We start from the raw sequence: 27,148 nt of genomic DNA on the forward strand, positions 1-27,148 counted from the left end.
CGATCCCCCCCAAAAAAGGTTTTCCCTGTTCTACTGTAATTATCTCATATCCCAGACACTTTCTGCTTCTTATACCAATATCAGAAAGAAATCATAGCAATGAAGAAGGGATGGAAGTGAGGGTGGGAGGCAGAGGCAGCTGGGTGGCTCCATGGATTGAGAGCCAGGCCTAGAGACAGGAGGTCCTGGGTTCAAATATGGCCTCAGACACTTACTTCCTAACTGGGTGACTCTGGATAAGTCATTTAACTCCCATTGCCTAGCTCTAACCACTCTTCTGCTTTGGAACCAGTACACAGTATTAATCCTAAGATTAAAGGCAAGAGTTTAAAAAGGGAAAGGGGGGGGGGGGGAATGAACAAGAGTACACAAAACTTGTGCCAGACCTTTTAATATATTCTATATAAAAGAATCCAGTGGATTTTGATTTTGCCAAAGGGTGGTAGGAATAAACCCATGGAGGGCACTGTTAGAAAATAATGGGCTCTTCCCTCTTTAACTCCATTTGTCAAAGCATGCCTCTTTTGCCTTAGAAGAATTATATAGGAAATCTTCAGAAATCCAGGGATTCAAGATTCCCAATTCAGAAATCCCCAGCGCCCCCTCACAACCCAACTTCCTGCCATCTGGTGCTGTTGTAGCCCCAGGACTAACCATGCCTTGACTCTGGATCAGTCTCTGTGTTGGACCTGGTTGCTGTTTGCAAAGCCCTAGGCAGGCTCCCTTATTATTCTTCTTGTTTTGGAACCAGAAACTATAGCTATCAGGATCTAAAAAAGGTGTCATCCTTGAGCAATGAGAAAATAAGAGATTGATAAGAGAAATTGAGCCCTCTGGAATATTTTGTACTGGGAATGTGATGCCTATCTTTTTTTTCTGAGTAGAGAGCCATATTCTGAATTAGATTTCTCTATTCCTAGCAATCTTTAGGAGCTTTGGCTCTCAAATGAAGAAGTTCTCCCTGTATCTTAGAAACTAGGATCTGGGGAAGTAGCTTCAGAAACAGTAAGCTCTTATTTTCCAAGAACAGTCAGGGCCTGGGATGCTTTGGTTAAGCGAATATTCTGATGAACTGAATGATCATAAATGATGCTAGATCTTTTTCACTGCCTTGGACCTTGAGAGACTAAGACGTTGGGTGAAAACTCCACATGCAGTGTTGGTGATTATATTCCATTAGGTAAAGATGTAAAGTCACCAGAATTTTTCAGAATGCGAGTATGAGACTGAGCATTTTGAGAATAACAAAGGATAGAGACTAAAAATGAACAGCGCAACTCAACCAGTACTGATTCAGCTCTTATTGTGTGCACAGCAGTTCCATACAAGAGTTTCTGAGAATTCAACAAAATTTTTGTATTGCTACAATAAAATTGAACAAAATTTAATCTTTTTTTTTATGATTCTGAAAGAACTCCCAGGACTTCTAGAACTGCAGAGTTACCATGACCACCATCAATTTTCATTGTTCAATGCTTCTTCAATAATATTCTGGTTATTTAAGCTTCTGAATCTTTTGGATTCTATATAAGAGGAACTTTACAATTGGCAGCCCAACACCAATGGCCCTAGAGTCCTCACCAATCCAGAGAGAATTCTCCAGACTATGGTTTCCATCAGAATGGGTATCTTGAAGAAGACAAGCTTACAGAACACATTCTCAGGAAGGTTGACCCACAAAGCCTGAAAAGTCTTTTATTAGGAGTAGTAACAATAATGTTCTAACTCCCATTTCTTATTAAGGACTTCCCTCCTGGTGGGCTTACTTCCTGTATGACACTGGGCAGGCCCATTTAATTTCCCTGAGCCTCAGTTTCCTCAGTTGTAAATTGAGATATCCTCTGAGCTTCCTTTCAGTTCTAAATTTATGATCCCAAGTATCAATGTCCCTATTTTATAGATGAAGAAACAGACTGATTCTGTTTAAATGTCTTGTTTTGTGCTTGAAGGGCCCTGAAAATATGCACATCCTGACTACTTATAAAATCAAACTAGAAGGCAGTAAAATTACTAATGAGGAAATAGCCAAATAAAAGGAGTTCAGTTTGGAAAGGATTAAGGGAAGTTCTTGTTGGAGAGATCAATGAAAGTTATTGATTTACAAAGTCCCTTCATTCTTCTATTGTTATTTGTTTTTGAACCAGACTGATTTTTCTGATACAAGGAATTCTGAGGGAAAACATTATCCCTACCAATGTATTAGTAATCTGCTCTACAGCTCAATCTTAGAGAGTTGTGGGGTGGGTAGGGGAATAGAAGGAAGAGTGGACCAGGAAGCTAACTGACTTGCTTGGGGTCATATAGTCAGGAAGTAAATCTAGGACTTCTGAGTTCCAAAGTTGGCTCTTGAACCATTGTACTACGCTGCCTTTCTACCCCATGTTGTTTGAACTTTTTAGAAGAATAATCCCTCCAGTCTGAGAGAACCTAACAAATTTCTAGAAGACCCTTACTATTATACCAGGAATTTTAAAAAGAGGCGGAAAGAACAGAGACATTTGGAGTCAAAGGACTTGAGTTAACACCTGGGCGACTTGGGACAAATCTTTTGATTAAACTCTTCCTGGAAAATGAGGAGGTCTTACCAGATGACTTCTAAGGCCCCTTTTAACTCTAAGACTGAACTTGTTACAGAATTGTTGGGGCAAAGGAAATCAAGTTTCTAGTTTCCATATGGAGCCATTTGAAATGCCAGTAGAGCTGGAGCAGTCTGACCCACTTGGGATTCATTGACATTACCCTAGATTCAAAATGCCTTCAAGTTTTTTTTGGCAGCATGTGCAAAAGACCAAAAAGAGAATTATTTTTACCTAGCTAGGACCATTGTACTCACCGGTTCCTTCGTCAAGAGGATTGTGGGTCACCTTTGAGATTTCAGATGTTTTGAGCTTTTGAAAATAGCAGCTTCTTTTCCTTGCTGTTTCTTGACACCACCAGTGTCTTTCTGTCCCCACTCCCTTCTTCTGCACAGGTCTCACCTTTTTCTTTCCCAAACAGCCCCGGAGCCTAATGACAGGAGATTGGGGCAGAAAAGCTCCGCTGTCTGTTTCCACCACCTTCCTGATAATGGTGTGTTCCAAATGCTGCCCAGAGCTTTGGCAGCTTTTATACCTCCATTCTCTAGAGCATTTTTAGCGTCAGAGAATCAATTACCCTCAAGTCCATCAAAGGACTGTTTTTAGCATCCCATTTACAAACTGGAACAAGGGAAAGTGATGGCTCCCCACTCTCTCTTCCTACCATTTAAAACATCTTACTGAATTCATCTGCTCTCCCATTACTTTAAAGGTGGCAAACAGTTCAAAAAGCTTTTATTACTATGATCATTATATTTTTATTAGTTTGACCATTATCACTAAAATAATAATCATTAACAACTGTAGTACAAATAATAGGAAGGAGTAAAAGTCATATTTGCATCCCAAGACTCAACAAACATTTATTTGAGATAAAAATAGCCTTTACATTATTTCAATTTCTTTTTTCAACTTTTTAGCATAGACAAGGCAAAGTTAAAAGAACATTTTTCTGTTCTTAGTGGAAAAAATGTTCTTCCTATCTTCCATGCGGAAGAACTAAAATCCTCCTCCAATGGATTCATTTTTGCATGGAGATATTCAGTGGCTCTCAAAGCCTCCTAATCGAGGAAAGGTAAATTTCAAGCTTTTGCAGGTCCTAACAAGCTGGAAAAGCTTCCAATTTGGCTGGCCGTGGACTTTATTTCTGCCATTCAAGGGCCAAGTCTAAGTTTGGAGAAGCTCATCACCACCCCCAAGTTGGTTATAGGATATTGATTTTTTTTTCATCCACAAAAAAACGAAATGTCTATTAACGTGTAGTAGGGTTTTGATCTTTATTTTATATTGCAACAGAATTCACCCACATCTCTGAATCACAGATCCAATAAGTATTAAAATACAACTAGCTTCTCTGCTATTTGATTAATAAGATTTTTCTGTTTCCTGTGGACTAAACATCTCTTAAGGCCTTTCCTATCTCTAAATCTGTTGTTTCAGCTGTTTTCAGTTGTGTCCACCTCTTCATGATCCCATTTGGAATTTTCTTGGCAAAGACACTAAAGTGATTTGCAATTTCCTTCTCATTTTACCAATGAGGAAACTAAGGCCAACAGGGTTAAGTGACTTGCCCAGGGTCATCCAGTTAGGAAGTGTCTGAGGCCAGATTTTTACTCAGAAAGAAGAGTCTTCTTGACTCCAGGCTTGGCACTCCATTCTGGCTGTCTCCACCTCTAAATAAATGTATGCACTATCAACAATTATTTGCACCCACTGTGGGCACAGTCCAATTCCTGAGTCAAAACATCATTAAACATGAGCCTTAAATGGTCAGGAAAGCCAAACACCTGGGATATGTATGTAATCAAAGAAAAAATGCAAAAGTCTTGGGAGGCTGACTGCTTTTCCAATTTTACTAACCTACAGATAAAAATCAATTCTGATAAAATCGATTAATTTGAATAAAAAGGCTTTTTGACAAAAGTAAATCATATATTTAGCTGACACTGAGCAGTTGCCAAAACATATATGTGAGTGGGTGGAATGGTGGGGTGGGTTAGCTAGTGTACTTGGACTAGAAAATCTGATTTGATTAGAGAGATATGAGTTCTAAGGCCTGATGTTTATTAGATGGTTAGGTCTAGAGTTAGAAAGTCTGATAAGCTTTAGAGATATATTTGGAGAGTATTTGCCTTGAGACATTGTGAGACATAATGGATAGAGTGCTAGACCTGGAGACACGTGTACATTTTTTTTTCAAAAATTTTTTTTCAATTACATGTAAAAGCATTTTAACATTTTAAAAAAATTTTGAGTTCCAAATTATCTCCTTCCCTTCCTCCTTTCCTTCCTGTCTCATTGAGAGGGCAAGTAATTTGATATAGATTATATATATGCAGTTATGAAAAACATGTTTCCATATTAGTCATGTTATGAAAGAAAACACAGGCCAAAGGGAAAAAACCCCCAAGAACAATAAAGTAAAAAAAGTATGCTTCAGGTGTTCAAATCCTACCTCAGTGGTTACTAACCACTTCATTTAACCTCTCAAAGCCTCAGTTTCCTCATAGGTAAAACAAGGAAACAGTGTGGTAGAATGGTTAGAAGACTGTCCTTAATTAAGGCCTCTGTTCCTTACTGACGCATGGCATCCTTTGCAAGTCCTTTAACTTTTCAGTGACCCCAGGCAACTCTCTAAGAACTTGTTGCTGAATAGTTGTTCACATGCATAAATAAAGGGAGTTTCTACATAAGTCAAATCACAGATCTGGGGAGACAGAGACAGAGACAGAGAGACAGAGACAAAGATAGGTAGATAGATAGTCAGACAGGTAGGTAGGTGCATAGACAGAAATACAGACTAGATATATATATATATATGTATATATATATATATATATATATATAGATAGATAGATAGATAGATAGATAGATAGATAGATAGATGGATGGATGGATGGATGGATGGATGGATGGATAGATAGATAGATAGATAGATAGATAGATAGATAGATAGATAGATAGATGGATGGATGGATGGATAGATAGATGGATAGATGAATATATAGATGGATGGATGGATAGACAGACAGATAAATAGAATGATAGATGGATAGATATATAGATGATAGATAAATAGACACAGACATATGAGAGAGAGAGATGGATAGACACAGATTTGTAGACAGATGGATAGACACAGAGAGAGAGAGATGATAGAAGGATAAATAGACACATAGGTAGCTAGATAAATAGAGAAAGAGAGAGATGAATATACAGACAAATCAATAAATAAGTGAATGAATTTATAAATAATTATGTAGAAAAATAAACTGAAGATAGTCATTGTTATACATCCTACATTCTGGAGTTGTTGTGGGAGAAAATATTTCACATTTTCCCCATTGCAACCTAAAGAGATATATAAATATAAATTATTATTTGACCTTGGAAAGAGATTAGAAATCAACTAATTCAGACCCTTCATTTGGTCCTTAATCACAGATAGACCTGAGATAATAACAATGCTTTGTGTGTAAGCACAGTTATCATATCTGGATCTTTCCTTGGCCCTTCTGTAGTGTATCAGGCTTATTTGTGTATATATATCAAATGCTCTCAAATAGATTATAATTTTTTAAGGGCAGAGATGCTATTGTTTATTTTTGCATCTCTAGCATGGAGGACAGGGTCCTACATCTTAAATTCCTTATACATACTTAATAAGTATTTATTGATTTGAGCTGACTTTTACTTTCACTGATATAATTTCATTTGATCCTCATACATGTGTGAAGGTAGGCAAGAGAGGATTATTCCATGTGAACTGTGAAGAAATTGAAGGTGAGAAAAGTTATATGACTTGTTCAAGGTTCACAAAAGCAATGGGATTTAAACTTTGGTCATCTGACTATAGTTCAAGGTTTTTATTCCCTCTTCATGTTGCCTTTCAGAGTGTAATGCCTCTTTGGAAAATAGACAGGGGCCCAAACTGTAATAATCTAAGTACCATGCCATTTGAATAGGTAGTTTGAAAGAGGTGAAAAGGCTTAAGTGAATTCTTGAGGTTGGGGGGGGGTTAAGAAAAGGTTGTTACTTATCTATCAAAGGCCCCTTTGATCTCAGGGGCATCAGAGAAGGCTTTCTGGAGAAGGGGACATTTGTGTTGGACTTTAAAAGATGATTAGGTTTCCCAATCAACAAATGGTCAAGGGACACAAATAGACAATTTTTACTTGATGAAATCAAAACTATCAGTAAGCACATGAAAAAGTGTTCTAAATCCCTCCTTGTTAGAGAAATGAAAATTAAAGCAACTCTGAGGTACCACCTCACACCTATTAGATTGGCCAATATGACAGCAAAGGAAAGTGATAAATGTTGGAGAGAATGTGGCAAAATTGGGACACTAGTACACTGCTGGTGAAGTTGTAAATTGATCCAACCATTCTGGATGGCAATTTGGAACTATTCCCAAAGGGTGCTAAAAGACTGTTCTGCCCTTTGATCCAGCCATAGCACTGTTGGGGTTGTACCCCAAAGAGATAATAAGGAAAAAGACTTGTACAAGAATATTCATAGCTGCACTCTTTGTGGTGTCAAAAAATTGGAAAATGAGAGGATGCCCTTCAATTGGGGAATGGCTGAACAAACTGTGGTATATGTTGGTGATGGAATACTATTGTGCTAAAAGGAATAATAAAGTGGAGGAATTCCATGGAGACTGGAACAACCTCCAGGAACTGATGCAGAGCGAGAGGAGCAGAACCAGGAGAACATTGTACACAGAGACTGATGTGTGGCACAATCCAATGTAATGAACTTCTCTACTAGCAGCAATGCAATGACCCAGGACAATTCTGAGGGACTTAGAATGAACACTATCCACATCCAGAGGAAGAACTGTGGGAGTAGAAACACCAAAGGAAAACAACTGCTTGATCACATGGGTTGAGGGGATATGATTAGAGTTTTGATATTAAAAGATCATTCTACTGCAAATATGAATAACATGGAAATAGGTTTTGTGAACAATGATACATGTATAACCCAGTGGAACTGCTTGAAGGCTTTGGGAGGGGGAGGAAATAGTGGGGAGTGGGGATGGGAATCATGTAACCATGGAGAAATATTCTAAATTTGTTAAAAAAAATTTTTAAAGATGATTAGGAATTCAATAAACAAAAGCAGAAGAGTAGGGTAATCTGGGCACAGGGAATAACTTTAGAAAAGGCATAAATGTGGGGAAGTATGAGACAAGAAGCAAAGATGGCAGATCCAGAATGATTAGAACACAGAATACACGGAGAGAATGAGATAGAACCACAAAGGGCAGATGCTAAAAAACCTTTAATGGCAGTCAAAGGAAGTAGTATTTTACTTGGTAAGTAATTTTGTTGTTTAGTCGTTTTCAATCATGTCCAACCCTTCATGACCCCATTTGGGGTTTTTCTTGACAAAAATACTAAAGTAATTTGCCATTTTCTTCTCCAGCTCATTTTAGAGATGAGAAAACTGAGGCAAACAGGGTTAAATGACTTGCCCAGGGTCACACAGCTAATAAATATCTGAGACCAGATTTAAACTCATGAAGATGAGTGTTCCTAATTCTAAGTCAAGTGCCCTATCAACCGCACCATCATAGATAATAGGAAGTCACTTATAGGGTTTTGAAGCCAGGAGCAACATGATTGGATTTATGCGTATTGAAGGGATGGTTTGGAGGGAGGGGCGATTTGAAAAGGGGCCACTTTTTAGGTGTCTATTGCTGTAACAAAGTCATGTGTTGAAGCATAAAAGCATGGGGCTTGTGTCAATATGAACTTGGATTTGGATCACATGAATAATACTTATTCTAGTGATCTGGAAACATCATTTAACAGCTCCCAGCCTCAGTTTCCCCATCTGCAAAATGAAGATGAATAATACTTGTATTCTTTGCCTCCAAATTAGTCAGGATCAAATGAATTAATGTAAGTAAAGTCCTTTGCAAACCTTATAGTCTAAATAAATGTTAGCTCTTATTAAGTGGATGGTAATGAGGGCCTGAACTAGAATGGTGGCAGTGGGGGGAGAGAGAGGAGGGGACATCCTTCATTAGTAATGGGGAGACATCTAGTTTTCTTCCTGTGCCTAAGGATATCCAGCTCTAATTAGCTGACTCTGGCCTCCCTGGAAAGACACCCCTATTGGTTTGAAACTGCTGAAAGAAAGAGCTCCAGGGAATCATATCTTTTTAACTGCCCCCAAGGGTGGATGGCATTTAGCCTCAGAGACACAAATTTCACATTTGTGTTGCAAATTTTCAGAACCTAGAGGCAACTGATGCAATTAGAATTAGTCTAACCCTGGTGGGAATCTGGGGTGAGGGAGAGGAGGAGGAGGAGAGAGGAAAGAGAAAGCCTGATTAGAAAGAGGCCTCTGTCTTGGGGATTTACACACTGCTTTGTAAAAAGCTCCTTTCATCTCTGTCAGTAGGTTATTAGAATGTCACAGACTGTGGCCACAGCCAGGAGGGAGGAAAGGCTGACTTCTCTCTGAAATTAATGTGAATGGTTCAGGGTGGAGGCTAGAGTGCAGACCAATCATTCAAGCAATCAACAAACCTTTATTAAGTGCCTTTTTGAGCTGGCTTCTAGGGAAACAAAGACAAAAGGGGAAAGGCCTCAGGTTCCCGACATCCTAAAAAGAGAGCCAGCCTGCCCTTCTCCAGGTGGTTCCTGCAATGACACCCCTCCTATCCCATGGAAGGAGCTGGGGAACTGGCTTCCAGAGAGACCCAAAGATGGGTTGTGGCAGTGCCTTGCCTCCTAATTTGGAGCATGCACAGCTATTCTGTAAATTGGTTTGAGTAGGACAAGGAGGAATTTTTCTGATTGGCCACATAGCTGAAACTGGGCACCATTCCAAAGGTGCTACTAGTTATCCAGAGCCTGGCCATTGGTTGGCCTTTTTCCTTCTTGGCTTTATTTTGGAGAAAGGGTCATATGAAGGGAAAGGTCTGGGCTCTCCAATCCTGGGGTCAACATGCGGCTTCTGTTCTTTACTGATTTGTGTTTGTTGTTTCTTGTTTTAGGTGAGGGAGCCTGGAGACAGCCAGGGCTTTGTAAACTTTGAAAGGTCAAGAGAATAAACACTATGAAGGAGGTCTGGGAATGGAATCTGTGCTGGATTTTGTGACCAGATGATTCCATGTCAAGGCTCCGAGGATATAATAATAATAATAATAATGATAGTGATAATAGCTAATATTTATATAGCACTTACTCTGTGCCTGACTAAGCACTTTAGAAGTATTATCTTAATTGGCCCTCACAACAATCCTAGAAGGTAAATGCTATTATTATCCTCATTTTACAAAAGAGGAAACTAAGGCAAGCAGAGCTTAAGTTACTTGCTCACAATCACACAATCAGTAAGTGTCTAAGACAGGATTTGAACTCAAGTCTTCCTGACTCCAAGCCCAGAACTCTGGCCACCTAATTCCCTCCTTAGGGCTAAGCCAGGGGATAGCAAAATCACGCATTTATATATCAGCTCTTCTACATTTAGACATGAATGGGTCTCTGCAGAAATTGAGTTAAGAAGGAGGAAGTACATTAGAGAATGTGCCAGTGGGTCTTGGGAAGAAATGTTTGTCCTTTTGCATTTTCTGTATCTTTGAAGTAAATATCCTTTTGTTGAGGCTAATTGATATTAATTGGTTAAGTGAGTTTGTAATGCTAGGAATGGGGGATTGAGCTGATAGCATTAGGGGAGAGTCACTCCACACTTTGAGCGAGTACCCCTAGGACTCTGAGGGGAGATTATAGTCAGGCTGGGAATGTAACAGTATACAGAATGTAACAAGATAAAGAAGCATAGGAAGGGATGGAGACACGGGGGAGAGACCAGAAAAGGCCTCTTGCAGAAGATGGAGATTGGGCTAAATCTTGAAGGAATGGTGGGAGTGGAGAGTCCATTCTCAATATGGAGAATAGTCAGTTGGAGGCAAGCTAGAGAGTCTTGTAGGTGAGGAAGGGCAAGAAGGCCTGCAAAGGTAGGAAGGAGCCAGGTTGGGAAGATTTTTAAGTGCCAGTAAAGGAGTTTATGGATCCTAGAGCCTCTAGAGTTTATGCAGCAATGGAGGGGCATGTATGGTTCAGTCATGAGGTTTAGGAACATCACTTTGAAGGCTGCGTGGAGAATGGATTGGAATGGGGAAAAACTTGAGGCAGAAAGGCCAATTAGGAGGTGATGTCAGAGAGAGGTGATGAAGGCTGGTGGTTTTGTGAGTGGAGAGCCGGGTGTGAGTAATTTGGTGATATTGTGAAGGTAGAAACAGTAAAACTTGTTAACTGGTTAGTTGGGTGGGGGGAGTTTAACAAAACAGCTTTAGAAAGAAAGACAGTAAGTTCTGTTTTTTTCATACTGAGTTTGAGATGCCCATGGGATTTCTAGCTGGAAATGGCCAATAAGCAGATGAAAATGCCCAAAGGCTAAGCAGGCTCAGGGGGAGAAAGGGAGTTATTGTTGTGAAATTCAACTGTTTTCATTCCATACTTGAATACTAAGTTTATTTGTTGTTTCCTTGCTTAGAATGAAATTCTTGAGAGCAGAGACTCTGGATTTTTCTATTTGTATCTTTAGTGTCTGGCACACAGAAAAAAACACCACTTAAATGCTTTTTCATTCATCATTCATTCATTCATGTTACTGGAGCAGTAACTTACAATATTGGCACTTGGGTCAGGCAGCCATAAAGGCAACCTCAAATTTACTTTTAAAGACAAATTCATTTGAAAGGGTCAAGAGGATTTCAAGAAGAAAAAATAGACAATGGAACACAAGGCCCTGGGGATAGGGTGAAAACCAGGAGTTGTTAACCTTGTGTCAGTAAACTTAAAAAAAATTCTATAACTGTATGTCAATATAATTGGTTTCCTTTATAATCTTATGTATTTTATTTTATAGTTTTTAAAACATTATTTGGACAGAGATTAGTCGAGAGAAATAAAGTGTTGAACCAGTAGTAACAGGACCAGAATCTGAACCCATTTCAAATTCTGGACTTTCCCCATTTTACCTTGTTGCCTCTCATTCAAGCTATTGACTACCAACTCCTTAGTGGAGCTATTTAAAGAAATAAATTAAAACTCTCATCCATCCATTGAATAACCATTTATTAAGCAATTTACTATGCACCAAACTGAAGGGAGATACAAAGATGGTTATTCTGCCTTAGAAGACAACATGATACATACATGAATATTTATTTGTGTATGATAGAGAGACAGCATGAAATAGAATCTGATCTTAGCCAGGAAGATGTGGGTTCACATTCTGACTCTGATATATGCTGACCTTTTGTTCTTGGGCAAGTCACTTAACTTCCCAATGCTCGAGGCAACTCTTTCAGAGTATAAGGTACAGAGACCTGAGTTCAAATCCAGCCTCAGTCACCAGCTGTGTAATCCTAGGCAAGTCTCTTAACCTCTATTTTCCTTAATCCACTGGAGAAGGAAATGGCAAACCACTCCAGTATCTTTGCCAAGAAACTCCATGGCCAATATCGTATCGTGCTATGGTTCTTGGGGTCACAAAGAGTCTGACATAACAGAACAACAATTATCTAAAAATTTCCTAAACCAAATTAAATTTAGGCCCAGACTCTTTCGGTTATCACAAATTCTAATTAGTAGAGTCCAATTAGTAAATTTTTTTAACCTGGTATCTTTATTGAAAATTCTCTGTATTGACTCGGGGATTATCATAATTTTTCTGCCAGTTTAGTCCAACACACCATAAAACCTAAACTTTCACTGGCAAGGTTTGAATGCAGAATAGGAATACTCCAATCTAATCAGTCTATATCTTTCCATCTCAATTCTCTAAGCCAACTCCAGGCCAACTGTGTATCTGGAGTGAAAAATTCAGGAAGTTCTCTGCACATGTGTTTTAATTAATAAGCAGTAGCTAAAGAGATTACGTCTGAGAGGTTTGAAATGATTGAGGACAATGGTTATAAGCCAAAGGGTTCCTTTTCCCTTCATGTGTATCTTAATATCCTTCTATAGCATTCCAACCAGCTGAGCAGGTAATTCTGCATTCTCAAAGGCTGAGCCCACCAAACTCCAGAAGATCTTACTGAGTTGAAAAAGCCACAAGACCTGACTGACTAATGGATTGTGTGTCTGTTCTCCAAGCACCAGCCTAGCCAGGTTGAAAGAGGCTGATCCACACTAGGGTGGACACTTGGCAACAACATTTTATTTTGTTCTATTTTCCATTGTGATTTATTAAGCTTTCTACTAAGGTGTTAAAAGGGTTTTTTAAAAATTTCTTTTGAAAAATAACTTACACAAGGTGACTGGTGGTTCAGTGAATAGAATGTTGGATCTGGGATCAGGAAGACCAGCATTCAAATATAACCTCAGATCCTTACTAGTTGTGTAGCTCTGGGCATGTCACCTAATTGCTATCTGCCTCAGTTTCTTTAACTATAAAAAGAGGATAATAATAGTACCTTCCTCATAAGGTTGTTATAAGGATCCAGTGAGATTACATTTATAAAAGCACTTAGCACACAGTGCCTGGCACATAGCAGGCACTTAATAAATGTCTATTCCTTTTATCTTACCTTCCCCCCCCCACACCTGGTGACAGATGTAAATCATCTCCTTATTTGTAGATGAGGGAGAATTAACATGCAGGTGATATTATCTAATCCTAAAAGACCTTGACAAGGTAAAATGTTGGGCTAGAAGAATGGCGGTACCCAATAATAGGGAATGGGGGCAAAAGCTAATGAAGTCTAATTATAAAGCTTTGGTAAATACACGAACTCTATGATATTAGACTCATAATTTTCATTTTCAAAGATGCAAATATAAATATGTAATGGTTCGTGAACAATGAACTAGAAGGTACCATTTGGTAGCAAAGCATAGACATTTATTTTTAGTTCAAATAGATAGAACTCTCCTGTTATCACCAGACAGCACGCTAAAGTAAGAATAAAGTAAAGAATCAAATCTCTCCTTAATTATACCACCCTTTTGGTTGGTCTTTATTCAATTATATTTGTTTGGTCGGTGTGATCTCATTAGTGGGCAGCTAGGTGTGCCAAGAGTCAGAAAGGCTCATTTTTTTACATTTAAATTTAGTCTCAGACACTTATTGGCAATATGACCCTGGGCAAGTCACTTCACCCTGTTTACCTCCATTTTCTCATCTGTAAAAGGAGCTGGAGAAGGAAATGACAAACCATTCTAGTATCTCTGCCAAGAAAACCTCAAATGGGGTCACAAAAAATCACACATGCCTGAACAACAAAATCTTGTCCGTGTTGTAGGAATGAGAGAAAGGAAAGGATCTGACTAATCACTCACACTCCAAAGAACAAAACAATCAATGGATAGGTATTTATTTTGTAATGATGGAAATCAGAACCACACGCAAACAACTTCATGTTTTCTGCTGAAAGGAACACATGTTTGATTTTAAAGATGGAGTTGGGGGGCAGCAAAATGGCTCAGGGATATAGAGCTAAGCCTGGAGAGAGGAGGTCCTGGGTTGAAATCTGGCCTCAGGCACTTCCTAGCTGTGTGACCCTGGGTGAGTCACTTAACCCCAATCGCCTAGCCCTTACTGCTCTTCTGCCTTGGTATCAATTCTAAGACAGAAGGTAAAGGTTTTAAAAAATAAAAACGGGCATGCATACTTGCATAAAGGACAAAAGGTCACTAAGAACTCTTTGCCTTCTCACGTGTGATATCTCTTACACCTACGTGTCACCATCAACACAAATCTGGATCCGGAATGGATCTTAGAGATAACTAAGTCCAATTCTTTCATTTTACATGAGAGGAAACTCATGTCATTCACAGACAGCTAGCAAATAGTGCAATCAGGATTTGAAATGAGGTTCCCCTATTCCAAGTTTAATGCCTTCTACTCTTCACCAAAGCTGTCCTCTTCTTTTCCCAAAGTCAATTGGTAAAGGTGCATGCCCAGAAATGGGCAATGGGGGCATCATGATGATGACAGAGCCCCCCATTTCCAGAAACTGCAAGTTTTGTACCAGTGGAGGCTAAAGAAAAGTGCCAGCAGGTGTGGCCAGAAGATGTCACTGTTCCACAGTTATTAAACTGCTCGGGGACAAGGTGGCGGGCATAGCCTCACCCATCTCACTTCATGACAACAAAGAGTCTCATAGGAATGGCATAAAGAAATGGGCTTTATCCTTTCTAGAGGGAGGATTTTGGAAAGGCTGGAATCTGAATAAGTATTTTTTAATCCTGTTTTTATTACTGTATATCATCTTTATTTCCACATACATCCTTCCCCCACCAAGCCATACTTTGTCATGAAGTGTAAGAGATTCCATGCCCGTGTGAGAGAGTTGTCCCCAGCTATTTTATTAGCCATTAAAATGGGACTGGAGCCTGGCAGGTTCCTTGGGGCATACACTCAAAGCAGTAAAATCCAGATGGGCAGATGAAAGCAGTCTTTTCCTTGTTCAAATAAAAAGAAGAAGAAAAACAAAACCAACCAGCACATCCACCGAGTCTGGCAGTAAATATAACTTTCCACACTCATGGTCCCTTAGTTCTGAAAAGAAAAGATGGAGATACATCATGAAAGGACATTTTCTCAGATTACTCATGGGTTTGCTAAACTAGGATATCCCTCTTCCTAATCCTTCCCACTCATCTTCTGTGGCCACCTTCTTCCACAGAGCCTTTATTTTGAACTCTGTGACATCATGATTATACAACAGTCTAGCATAAGTGCAACTGGGTGGCTCAGTGGATAGAAAACCAGGCCTAGAGATGGGAAGTCCTGGATTCAAATATGGCCTCAGATACTTTCTAGCTGTGTGATCCTGGGCAAGTCACTTGACCCCCATTGCCTAGCCCTTACCACTCTTCTGCCTTGGAGCCAATACACAGTATTGATTCTAAGACAGAAGGGAAGGAAGGGTTTTTTATAAAAAGCTAGTCTAGAACATGACACAGTGTTTCCTCTATATAACATGATCAAGGTCTTAATTCAGAGCAAGATCATTAATCAGAAAGCAGTTTGGTTCTTCTAGTGCGTCCACCTGCTTGTTAGACAAAGACTACACACTGAAAGCTAAGGTTCCAATCAATGTGTGTAGATGGTCCAAGGACTGTGTGAAGCATGAGTGGAAGGAGGAGGCCTGCTACTAAGGGTTCTTTATGTGTTTCCTGAATTGCCTTGGGTAAGCCCCCTCCCCCCACAGCCAGCCTTCTGATGATGAGTCATACTTAGCTTATAGCTGGTTCTTGCCAGCCAGTCTCTCAATATTTGAAATCTGAAGTCTTTCCAGTGTGGCAGGACCAATCATTCAAGCTTGGATAGGCATTAGCCAATGGGGTGCTCACAGGGCACCCTCAGGCCCTAAGGACTTTGTTCCTTAGATGTTTGCTCAGGGTTTTAGTCTTATCATGGTCAGTTGATTAATTAAGAAAAATTTTCCATGATTCATGTTCTTTCCTTCCCTTCTCCCAACCCTTCCTATAGCCTATGAGCAATTCCACTCTTTGTGGGAGCAAAAAATTGGAAAACGAGGGGATGCCCATCAATTGGGGAATGGCTGAACAAATTGTGGTATATGTTGGTGATGGAATACTATTGTGCTAAAAGGAATAATAAAGTGGAGGAATTCCATGGGGACTGGAACAACCTCCAGGAAGTGATGCAGAGAGAGAGGAGCAGAACCAGGAGAACATTGTACACAGAGACTGATACACTGTGGTACAATAGAAGGTAATGAACGTCTCCATTAGTGGCAGTGCAGTGATCCAGAACAACTTGGAGGGATCTATGAGAAAGAACACTATCCACATCCAGAGGAAACACTGTGGAAATAGAAATGCATTAGAAAAATATGTGATCAATCACGTAATATGATAGGAATGTGATTAGGGTTTTGATGTTAAAGGATTGCACTACTGCAGATATGAATAACACAGAAATGATTTTGAACAGTGATACATGTATAACCCAGTGGAACTACTTGTTGGATTTGGGAGGGGGGAGGAAATAGTGGGGATGGAGGTGAGGATTATGAATCATGGAACTGTGGGAAAATATTCTAAATTTAAAAAGGGGGGGGGGGAAGAAGACAAAGAAGCTCCCTGCCCACCAATGCTACCACAAACAGCTGAAATGCTTGTTGGCTAACTACTTTGGCACTTCTGGTCTGGTATCTAGGGGAGTCATACAGTGCAATCTGAACCAGAAAGCAGTTCAGTTCATCTTACATCTGAGGAGAAAGAGGGCAGGGAAGAGACAAATTCTGGCCTGGCAGTGGTGTGGCAGCAGCTCCCACATGGACGTCGAACCTCTCTTCTGACGTCATCATTGTGGGGAACAAAGATGTTTACAGGTAGTTTTATAGATGAGACAACAGGGCCCAGAGGAGTTAAATGACCAGGCAATGTCACATAGCTAGTAAGGGAGGTTGGGATCTTTCTGACTCTACAATTGATTTTCTATTTGCCTTGCCTTGCCACATTGATGTCCCACAATTTGTACTGTACATCTGGCATACAAGACTGAACACTTAAATACTCATTTAATTGAATTGAATTAAAAGAAGATTTCAACTTAATAGTAAGATCTTTCTATCAATCAGGGATATCTAATGACTAGGAAAATAATGAGCTCCCCATTTGTTAGAGATATGAGAAGGAGCTTAGATTTAGCTATTGAAGGGAGCTTAGTAGTTAGTGACTTAGCCCAAACCCTTTCATTTTATAGAAGAAGAAACTGGGGAGAAAAGAAAAAGGGAATTGATATACCCAAGTCTACTCAGGTAGGAAGGGGCAGAGCCAGGATCCAGACTATTCAAGCAGTGACTGAATTATCAACATCAGAAATTTCTGTTTCATATTACTGATCATATGGTTCGATGGGGATATGACTGGGGATGTTGACTTTCAATGATCACTCTACTACAAATAGTAATAATATAGAAATAGGTTTTGAATAATGATACATGTAAAAACCCAGTGTAATTGCTTATCAGCTCTAGGAGGGGGAAGGGAAAGAACATGAATAATATAACCACAGAAAAATATTATAAATTAATTAATTAAAAATAAAAAATATTTTTAATTGTTTCAAGGTCATATTTAAGGATTCTCTTCCAACTCTTTAAGATTCTTAGTCTGATATGAATTTCTAAACCTGATGGCCAATATATCACATCAAGAGAAGCCACAGTGCTCTTGTTCTACAGGCAAAAAGAACTAAGGACTCACAGTTGCATGTGTAAAATGGAGTTAAGAATGGCAACTGCTTCACTAGATTGTCCAAGGGTAGCATATAATAAATATAATCATGGTCACGGAAATTGTAACCTCTACAGTTTTAATAACATCAGACCTAGATGAAATTAAACATCAATGAATGTTTTATTAATTAATTAATTATTAGTTAATTAATGAAATGAAACATTAAAGGTCATATGGATAAGGGAAAAATGTATGACCAAGCAAGACATAAAGGACATTATTAGAAGCAAAGTGGACAATTTTGATGACATTAAATTAAAAGGGGCTTGTAATTTTTTCTAACTCTTGCTTGGTCTTAAAATGTTTCCTTTCCCAAAGCTCTGACATGTAGACTATTCTTTGTTCCCCTAATTTACTTATGATTTTCCTCTTTATATTGAAGTCATTCATCCATTCTGAGTTTATCTTGGTGTAGGGTGTGAGGTGTTGATCCAAACCCAATCTCTCCCATACTCTCTTCTAATTTTTCCAGCAGTTTTTATCAAATAGTGAATTTTTGTCTCAAAAGCTGGGATCATTGGGTTTATCATAGACTGTCTTACTGAGGACACTTACCCCAAGTCTTTTCCACTGATCCTCCTTTCTGTCTATTAGTCAGTACCATATTGTTTGGATGACCACTGCTTTATAGTATAGTTTGAGATCTGGGACTGCAAGGCCACCTTCCTTTGCATTTTCTTTTCATTATTTCCCTGGGTATCCTTGATCTTTTGTTCTTCCAAGTGAACTTTGTTATGGTTTTTTCTAATTCAGTAAAAAAGTTTCTTGGTAGTTCAATGGGTACAACACTAAATAAGTAAATTATTTTGGGTAGGATTGTCATTTTTATTATGTTAGCTCAGCCTACCCATGAGCAATTAATGTTTTTCCAATTATTTAGATCTAGTTTTAATTGTGTAGAAAGTGTTTTGTAGTTGTGTTCATATAGTTCCTGTGTTTGTCTTGGCAGATAGATTCCTATGTATTTTATATTGCCTAGAGTGATTTTAAATGGAATTTCTCTTTCTAATTCTTGCTGCTGAGATGTGTTGGAGATATATAGAAATATTGATGACTTACGTGGGTTTATTTTGTATCCTGCAACTTTGCTAAAGTTGTTGATTATTTCAACTAGCTTTTTAGTTCATTCTCTAGGATTCTTTAAGTAGACCATCATATCATCTGCAAAGAGTGATAGCTTGGTCTCCTCATTGCCTATTTTAATACCTTCAATTTCTTTTTCTTCTCTAATTGCTTCTGCTAGTGTTTCTAGTACAATGTTAAATAATAGCATTGATAATGGGCACCCTTGTTTCACTCCTGATCTTGTTGGGAATGCATCTAGTTTATCCCCATTGCAGATAATGTTTGCTGATGGTTTTAGATATATACTGTTTATTATTTTTAGGAAAGGCTCTTCTATTCCTATACTTTCTAGTGTTTTCAATAGGAATGAGTGTTGTATTTTGTCAAAGACTTTTTCTGCATCTATTAAGATAATCATGTGATTTTTGTTGGTTTGCTTGTTGATATGGTCAATAATGTGGATGGTTTTCCTAATATTGAACCATCCTTGCATTCCTGGTATAAATACCAAAAATTAAACAATGTAAAATAAATAATTTTGATTACATTAAATTAAAAAGGTTTTGTACAAACAAAACCAATGTAACCAAAATTAGAAAGGGAGCAACAAATTGGGGAAAAAATCTTCATAACAAAAACCTCTGACAAAGGTCTAATTACTCAAATTTATAAAGAGCTAAATCAATTGTACAAAAAATCAAGCCATTCTACAATTGATAAATGGGCAAGGGACATGAATAGGCAGTTCTCAGTCAAAGAATTCAAAAAGCACATGAAAAAGTGTCCTACATCTCTTATAATCAGAGAAATGCAAGTCAAAACAACTCTAAGATACCACCTCACACCTAGCAGATTGGCTAACATTACAGCAAAGGAAAGTAATGAATGCTGGAGGGAATGTGGCAAAGTTGGGACATTAATGCATTGCTGGTGGAGTTGTGAATTGATTCAGCCATTCTGAAGGGCAATTTGGAACTATGCCCAAAAGGTGCTAAAAGATTGCCTACCCTTTGATCCAACCATACCACTGCTGTGTTTGTATCCCAAAGAGATAATAAGGAAAAAGACTTGTACAAGAATATTCATAACTACTATGCCCAAAGGGTGCTAAAAGAATATCTGCCCTTTGACCCAGCCATAGCACTGCTGGGTCTGTACCCCAAAGAGATAATGGACACAAAGACTTGTACAAAAATATTCATAGCTGCGCTCTTTGTGGTGGCCCAAAACTGGAAAATGAGGGGATGCCCATCAATTGGGGAATGGCTGAACAAACTGTGGTATATGTTGGTGATGGAGTACTATTGTGCTAAAAGGAATAATAAAGTGGAGAAGTTCCATGGAGACTGGAACAACCTCCAGGAAGTGATGCAGAGCGAGAGGAGCAGAACCAGGAGAACATTGTACACAGAGACAAACACACTGTGGTATCATCGAACGTAATGGACTTCTCCATTGGTGGTGGTGTAATGTCCCTGAACAACTTGCAGGGACCCAGGAGAAAAAAACACCATTCATAAGCAAAGGATAAACTATGGGAGTGGAAACACCGAGAAAAAGCAACTGCCTGAATACAGAGGTTGAGGGGACATGACAGAGGATAGACTCTAAATGAACACTCTAATGCAAATACTATCAACAAAGCAATGGGTTCAAATCAAGAAAACATCTAATGCCCAGTGGACTTACGCGTCGGCTATGGGGGGTGGGGGGGGGAGGAAAAGAAAATGATCTATGTCTTTAACGAATAATGCTTGGAAATGATCAAATAAAATATATTTTAAAAAAAAATGAATATTCATAACTGCACTCTTTGTGGTGGCAAAAAATCGGAAAATGAGGGGATGCCCTCCAATTGACTCCAATTTATAAGAATACAAGGCGTTTCCAAATTGACAAATAGTCAAAGGCTATGGACAAACAGTTTTCAAATGAAGAAATTAAAACAGAGGCAGCTAGATGGCTCAGTGGATAGAGAAGCAGGCCCATAGATGGGAGGTCCTAGGTTCAAATCTGACCTCAGACACTTTCTAGTTGAATGACCCTGAGCAAGTCACTTGATTCCATTACCTAGCCCTTATCACTCTTCTGCCTCAGAACCAATACTTAGTATTAGGGTTTCAAAAAAAAAAAAAAGAGAAGAAATTAAAGCTATGTCATATTAAAAAAATGCTCCAAATCATTATTAGAGAAATGCAAATTAAAACAACTCTGAGATACTACCTCATACCTATCAAATTGGCTAATATGACCAAAAAGGAAAATGACAAATGTTGGAAGGGATGTGAAAAAAATTGGGACACTAATTGGTAGAGCTGTGAACTAATACATTGATTGTAGAGAGCAATTGGGTAACATGCCCAAAGGGCCACAAAACTATGCATACCTTTTGACCCAGCAAATACCACTACTAAGTCTATATCCTGAAGAAATCATAGAAAAAGGTAAAGAGTGTATATATACAAAAATATTTATAGGAGCTCTTTTTGTGTTGGCAAAGAATTGGAAACTGAGGTGGTACCCATCAGTTGGGGAATAACTGAACAAGTTGTGGTATATGGTTGTAATGGAATACTCTTATGCCATAAGAAATGATAAACAGAATGAGTTCAGAAAAACTTGGAAAGACTTATATGAACTGATGTAGAGTGAAGTGAGCAGAACCAGGAGAACATGGTATATAGTAATAGAAATGATCAACTGTGAAGAACTTAGACTATTATCAGTAATGCAAAGATCCAAGACAAACCCCAGGGATTCACACGATGAAAAATTCTATCCACAGTCATAGAAGAAACTACTGGAATCTGAATGCAAATCAAAGCATACCATTTTTCACTTTGTTTCCTTCATGAATTTTTTCTTGTATGTGAGATATATGCCTTTTTCACAATATAGGGAATATGGAAATATGTAGTACACGGTACCACTGGTTAATCTATATCAAATTATTTTTCTTGGGGAGGGGCTAGGGGAAGGAGAGATGGAAGGAAGGAAAGAATTTGGATGGCAAAATGTCAGAAAATTTGTTGAAAATTGATTCTACCTGTAATTGGAGGGGGAAAAAAGGAAACATTAAAAATCAACACAGTAGAAATAGGCAAATTAAGTATTTCCTTGTAACCTGGAGAGGACACATCAAGGCTAGTGTTAGACTTTAACAGAAACATGAAAGAGCTCTGAGCTTGATGGTTCTCTGTCCTAACTTAAAAAAAATTTGTTGAATTTTATTTTTTTTAATTAAATGTAGAAACAATTTTTGGCAATTGTTTTCCTGCACTTTGTGATTCTGATTTTCTCTTTCCTTCCCCCAAGCTCTTCCCCAGGAGGAAGATAGTCGGATATAGATGACATCAGCGCTTTCATGCAATACATATTTCCATATTCCCAATGCCATGACTAAAGTTCTGTCCTATCTTTTGAAGACCTGTGCTAGTGACAGTATCTCAAGGCTATTTCTTTCAAGTAATAAATAGAGAAAAAATACACATTGAAGCCAATTTGTAGTAAAGCAATACGGTGAAAGTCTCTTTTACTGAATCAGCAAAGATTTCACTGTTGGAGATAATTATCTTCTGTGATGAAATCTGGCATTCTTTTTAGATAGTATAAATAATTATCACAGTGCTATTTTTTTAGTTCAAATTCTTTTCAGTTTTTTTTATTTTAATTTTTTGAAAATTTTATTTAATTAGATGATTTAGAATACTTTTCCATGGTTACAAGACTCATGCTCTTTCCCTCCCCACTCCCCGTATGCAATTCCACTGGATTTTACATGTGTCATTGATCAAGACCTATTTCCATATTATTAATATTTGCACCAGGGTGACCATTTAAAGTCTACTTTCCTAGTCATAGCCCTACCGACCCATGTGATCAAGCAGTTGTTTTTCTTCTGTGTTTCTTCACAGTGCTATGTCTCATGATGAGAGGAAACTTGTCCTCCTGGTTTCAGCAAAAAGAATTAGTAACCTAAAATCAGAGGTTCATTTCTTTCTGTTCTAATAATAATAATGATAATGCCTAGCATTTATATAGCTCTTTATGATTTACAAAGCCTTTTACAGAAGTTACCTTTTTTGAACTAACAACTCTGGGAAGTCAACAGAGTAGCATAAAATACAAAATGATAAACAATTGTAAGGCTTTGAGAGGAAACATGGGATAAAGAATAGAATACTCGCCTTAGAGCCCAGAAAATATAGTTTCACCTCCCGTTAACATGTACTGGCTATGTGATCTATGCCATATCACTGTTATCATGGCTAACACTTACATGGTATTCTAACATTTTCAAAGTGCTTTATATATTACCACATTTTGTCCCTTCAACAACACTGAAAGGCTGGTGCTATTATTATTGTCATTTTACATATCAGAAAAGTGAGACTGAGAGAGTTAAGTGACTTGCTCAAGGTAACACAGCTAACCAAATAAGTGGCTGACACAGTACTTGAATTCAGATCTACCTAAGTCTAATCCTCTGTGCATTGTGGCACCTAGCTATTTCTTGGAGTCCAGTTCCCTCATCTGTAAAATATGCATATTTTATATCAAATAACAAATATAGACTAATGGCACTGATAGAATTGTTGAGAACCAAATGAGAATGCAAGTGTAGAACTTTGTATACCTTAAAGTGCTAGATACATGTCAACTATTATTATCATCATTGTCACCTTACAGATTAAAAAAGAGAGAAGTAAAATGACTTTCCCAAAGTCACATAGTTAATAAGGGGTAGAGTTAGGATTCAAACCCTGATATTCTGACTCCCATTCCAAAATTCTTCCACTATGCGCTAAAAGAAGTCTCCCTTCTTTTGTTCTTTCTACTATAAGTCACATCTCTCATTTGATCCTTCTATAAACTGGCTTACCTAGAGAAGTCCCTAATATTAGTCTAAAGAGAACTCCAAAATAATAACCTGAGTGAAAATTGGTTATTGATCAGTCCACAATCATTTATTAAATACCCATGATGTACCAGGTACTACACTATGTGTTGGGGATTCAGGATCAAATTCAAAATAATTCATGACTTCAAAGAATTTATAGCTTATTGAGGAAGACCACACACACTCACAAAGGATACAACATACAGGGACATCTTATTGTCTCCCCTGCCACTCTGTCTATATGGCACCTCTTCTGCTTTCTGTCTCTCCCTCTGAGGACAGTAATTAAATAACTACTAACATTGCTTCTGGAAAACTCATAGCAATGGAGCCAGCTCCATTCATCATTCCTATTAATCTTGCATAACATAATTTTATATAAGTTGTTTGATGCAAACAAAAATTATTACTCAATAGCTTCGTCTCTTATGCTAGTTGTATTGGCTTTGTTCTTACAAAAGTTCTTCGATTTCACATAATCAAACATTTGTTTTCTCTTTTTCCATTATCTCTTTCCTCTGTTTAGTTAAGAACTCTTCCTCCTAGTCAAAGCTATGGAAAACACCTGATCTAATTATCTTGTAAATTTTTTATGATATATCCATTTTGCATTTATTGTGTGAGATAACATGTAATTTCAGGCAAACTAGTTGCTTTCTAGTTTTCCAGCCATTCCTGTTAAATGAAGATGCCAAAGTTTGAAGTTATAGTACATCTAAGACTATAAAAAAAGGAAAAAGAAAATCTGACTAGATTTCTCTCAATTCCCTTTTCCTTACTCTGATGGCCTTAATAAATGAGAAAAAGGAACAACTACAGCCTGGGAACCAAACAAATAAAATAGGGGGAAGGAGAAGTTACTAAATGATAAGAGAATCAATCATAGAAGCAAGAGCTTGAAGGGACTTTGAGATCATTTAGAAAAGTTCCCTCCTTTTACAGAAGAAAGAACAGAGGCCGGGTATGTCTTTGACACCATTTTTTTTAGAATGCTGTTTCCCTCAGGGATTGGATTTCTTTATTATTGTTGCTGCTGTTAATAGACTGTGCCCAACACTTAATACAATGGCTTGGATAATATGGTGTTTACAAATGTGATCTGGATTTAGTTTAGAAATGACTGGAAAGCTTAGAAGAAAGAAACTATGGGAATGCCATGTGTTTATTATGCCAGACTCCTTTTTAAAATCAGACATGGTAACTGTAATTGACTAGAGATTCCAATGCCAGATCAACACAAGCTATTGGGAAATCCATAGTTAAGAGAGAAGCAGATGAAAACATTGCCACATGTTATCCACATATGGAAATAGTTGCCTGAGGGCTAGAAAAGTAAATAGTATAAATAAGTTTAAATGACAGCTAAATATTTTTATGGCAAGTAAAGGAGTTGATGGACAGAGAACAGGGAAGCAAATCTGACATGGAGCTAAATGGAATAGAGCTGTCAATTCATGTTTGCTACTTATTTCCAGGACTTATTTCTAGCCTGGGAAGAACTGGAAAAAATGTGCATGAGATCAAAACTGAGGTTGGAGCAGATCCAGCTTGCTGGGAGTCACACATGAAAAACATTAAATTGAAAAAGAAGAGCAATACACAGTCCCAAGCCCTATTGGAACAAGAATAACAACCCTTTCTTAGGAATACTGTTCTTTGCCCTTACTCTATGTCAGAATTATATAAAGGAGAAAGGACTGAGGCCAGAAATGTTTCACTTTGCTCTAGTAGGGTTCCCTGGCTAACCTACTTTAAAGGCGTATGATCTGGAGATGTTAACTGGGAATCAAGATTCCCAGGCACCCTTTCACAATATCACTGCCAATGTGATCTTGAACATGTCACTCCATGCTTCTAGGGTGGGGCAGAGGGAAATGACTTCACTGCTCTTAGAGCCAGATAGCCAGAAGAGATTGGCAAGGCTACAGATTTGGTGAAAACCAGGCTCTCTGAGTTGAGCCCCAGGAGAAAAGAATATGATGCTCTTGGATGTTTTTTTAAAAATGGCAGAACAACAGAGTGAAAAGCACTAGACATTCATAGGAAAATGAAAGAAAGAGAAAGCTGTAGAAAAAGCAAAGAAAAAGATGAAAGAGCACAGAAAGGGAAAAGGAATTGGAGAGAAACAGTATCTTCTCTATCAACAGAAGAGGTATTCTTATGCTAGACCTTGAAGTAATAGAGACCTGGATTTGAATCATACTTTCATACTTTTTTTTAAACCAGCTATCATTTGCTCTTTCTAAGTCTCTGTCTCTAAAATGAGTATAAAAAAATACCTATAGTACCTAACCTTACTTGTGAGAATCAACTACATTATATGTGCATATATATATGATTTTTATAGTCATTTTTCAGTCATGTCTGACTTTTTGCGATCCTTTTCGAGTTTTCTTTTTTCTTTTTTTTTTTAGCAAAGATATTGGAGAGGTCTATACCTTTTTCTTTTCCACTTCATTTTTACAGATGAGGAAATTGAAGCAAACAGGTTTAAGTGATTTGGCCAGGGCCACATAGATAGTGTCTAAGGCTAGATTTGAACTCAGGAAGATTGAGTCTTTCTGACTAGGCCTGGCACTTCATCCACTGCAATCTCTAGCTGACTCATAATGTAACTAGAGCAATTTGTAAAGAGTAATAAGAACAAGAATTGGCATTTATAGCATTGGAAGGCTTGCAAAACATTTTACAAATACTTTCTTGCCTCATCCTCACAATAACCCTCTGAAACAGATGAGGGAATTAAGGCAGATAGGGTTAAATGACTTGCTCAGGGAAACAACTAGTATTTGAATGCAGGTCTTTAAGGACCTGGTCCAAGTGTCAATTATTAGTAGTTCTGGAAGGTGATACCATCAATGTCTGGTCCCTTTAAGCCCCCCAAACTTTTTATATTAATAATTTTGGTTGAAAATCATTCTAAAATGTTTTATAAATGTACTAAAAATAAAAACCCTTACCTTCTATTTTAAATTTGTTACTAAGTATGTATTCTAAGGCAAAAGACTAGTAAGGGCTAGGCAAATGGGGTTAAGTGACTTGCTCAGGGTCACATAGCTAGGCAGTGTCTGAGATTAGATGTGAACCCAGTAGTCTCTAGGCCTGATACTCTGTCCATTATGCTACCTAGCTTCCCTTAAATGTCCTTTTAAAACAGTTTGTTGAGCATTATTTAACCTTTCAAAGTTAGTTAACTCAGAATGAGAGTATGAGAGCATGTATGAGAGACAATATGTCCACCTTCTCCAGAAATCCATTTCAGATTCCCCCTTAATTCTAATGACTTCCCTCTTGATTATTTCCAATTTATCTTTTATGTGGCTTGTTTGTACATAGTTGCTTCCATGAAATCTCTGCCATTA

At 38.0% G+C, this 27,148-nt stretch overlaps 1 protein-coding gene across 2 annotated transcripts in view; it reads right to left on the bottom strand.

The window, feature by feature from the left end:
• GHRH (growth hormone releasing hormone) overlaps positions 1-27,148 on the bottom strand; it is a 62,493-nt gene that overhangs the window by 25,006 nt on the left and 10,339 nt on the right. Inside the window, exon 1 of one of the 2 annotated variants that reach the window (XM_007474353.3) lies at positions 2,834-3,097. The exons of the other annotated variant lie outside the window; for it this stretch is intronic. The gene's annotated coding sequence lies outside the window, so the exon portion shown is untranslated. Of the gene's footprint in view, positions 1-2,833; positions 3,098-27,148 lie in introns of those variants that run through there. 2 annotated transcript variants of the gene reach the window in all.

Source organism: Monodelphis domestica, chromosome 1, assembly GCF_027887165.1.
Source record: "Monodelphis domestica isolate mMonDom1 chromosome 1, mMonDom1.pri, whole genome shotgun sequence".
NCBI lineage: Eukaryota > Metazoa > Chordata > Mammalia > Didelphimorphia > Didelphidae > Monodelphis > Monodelphis domestica.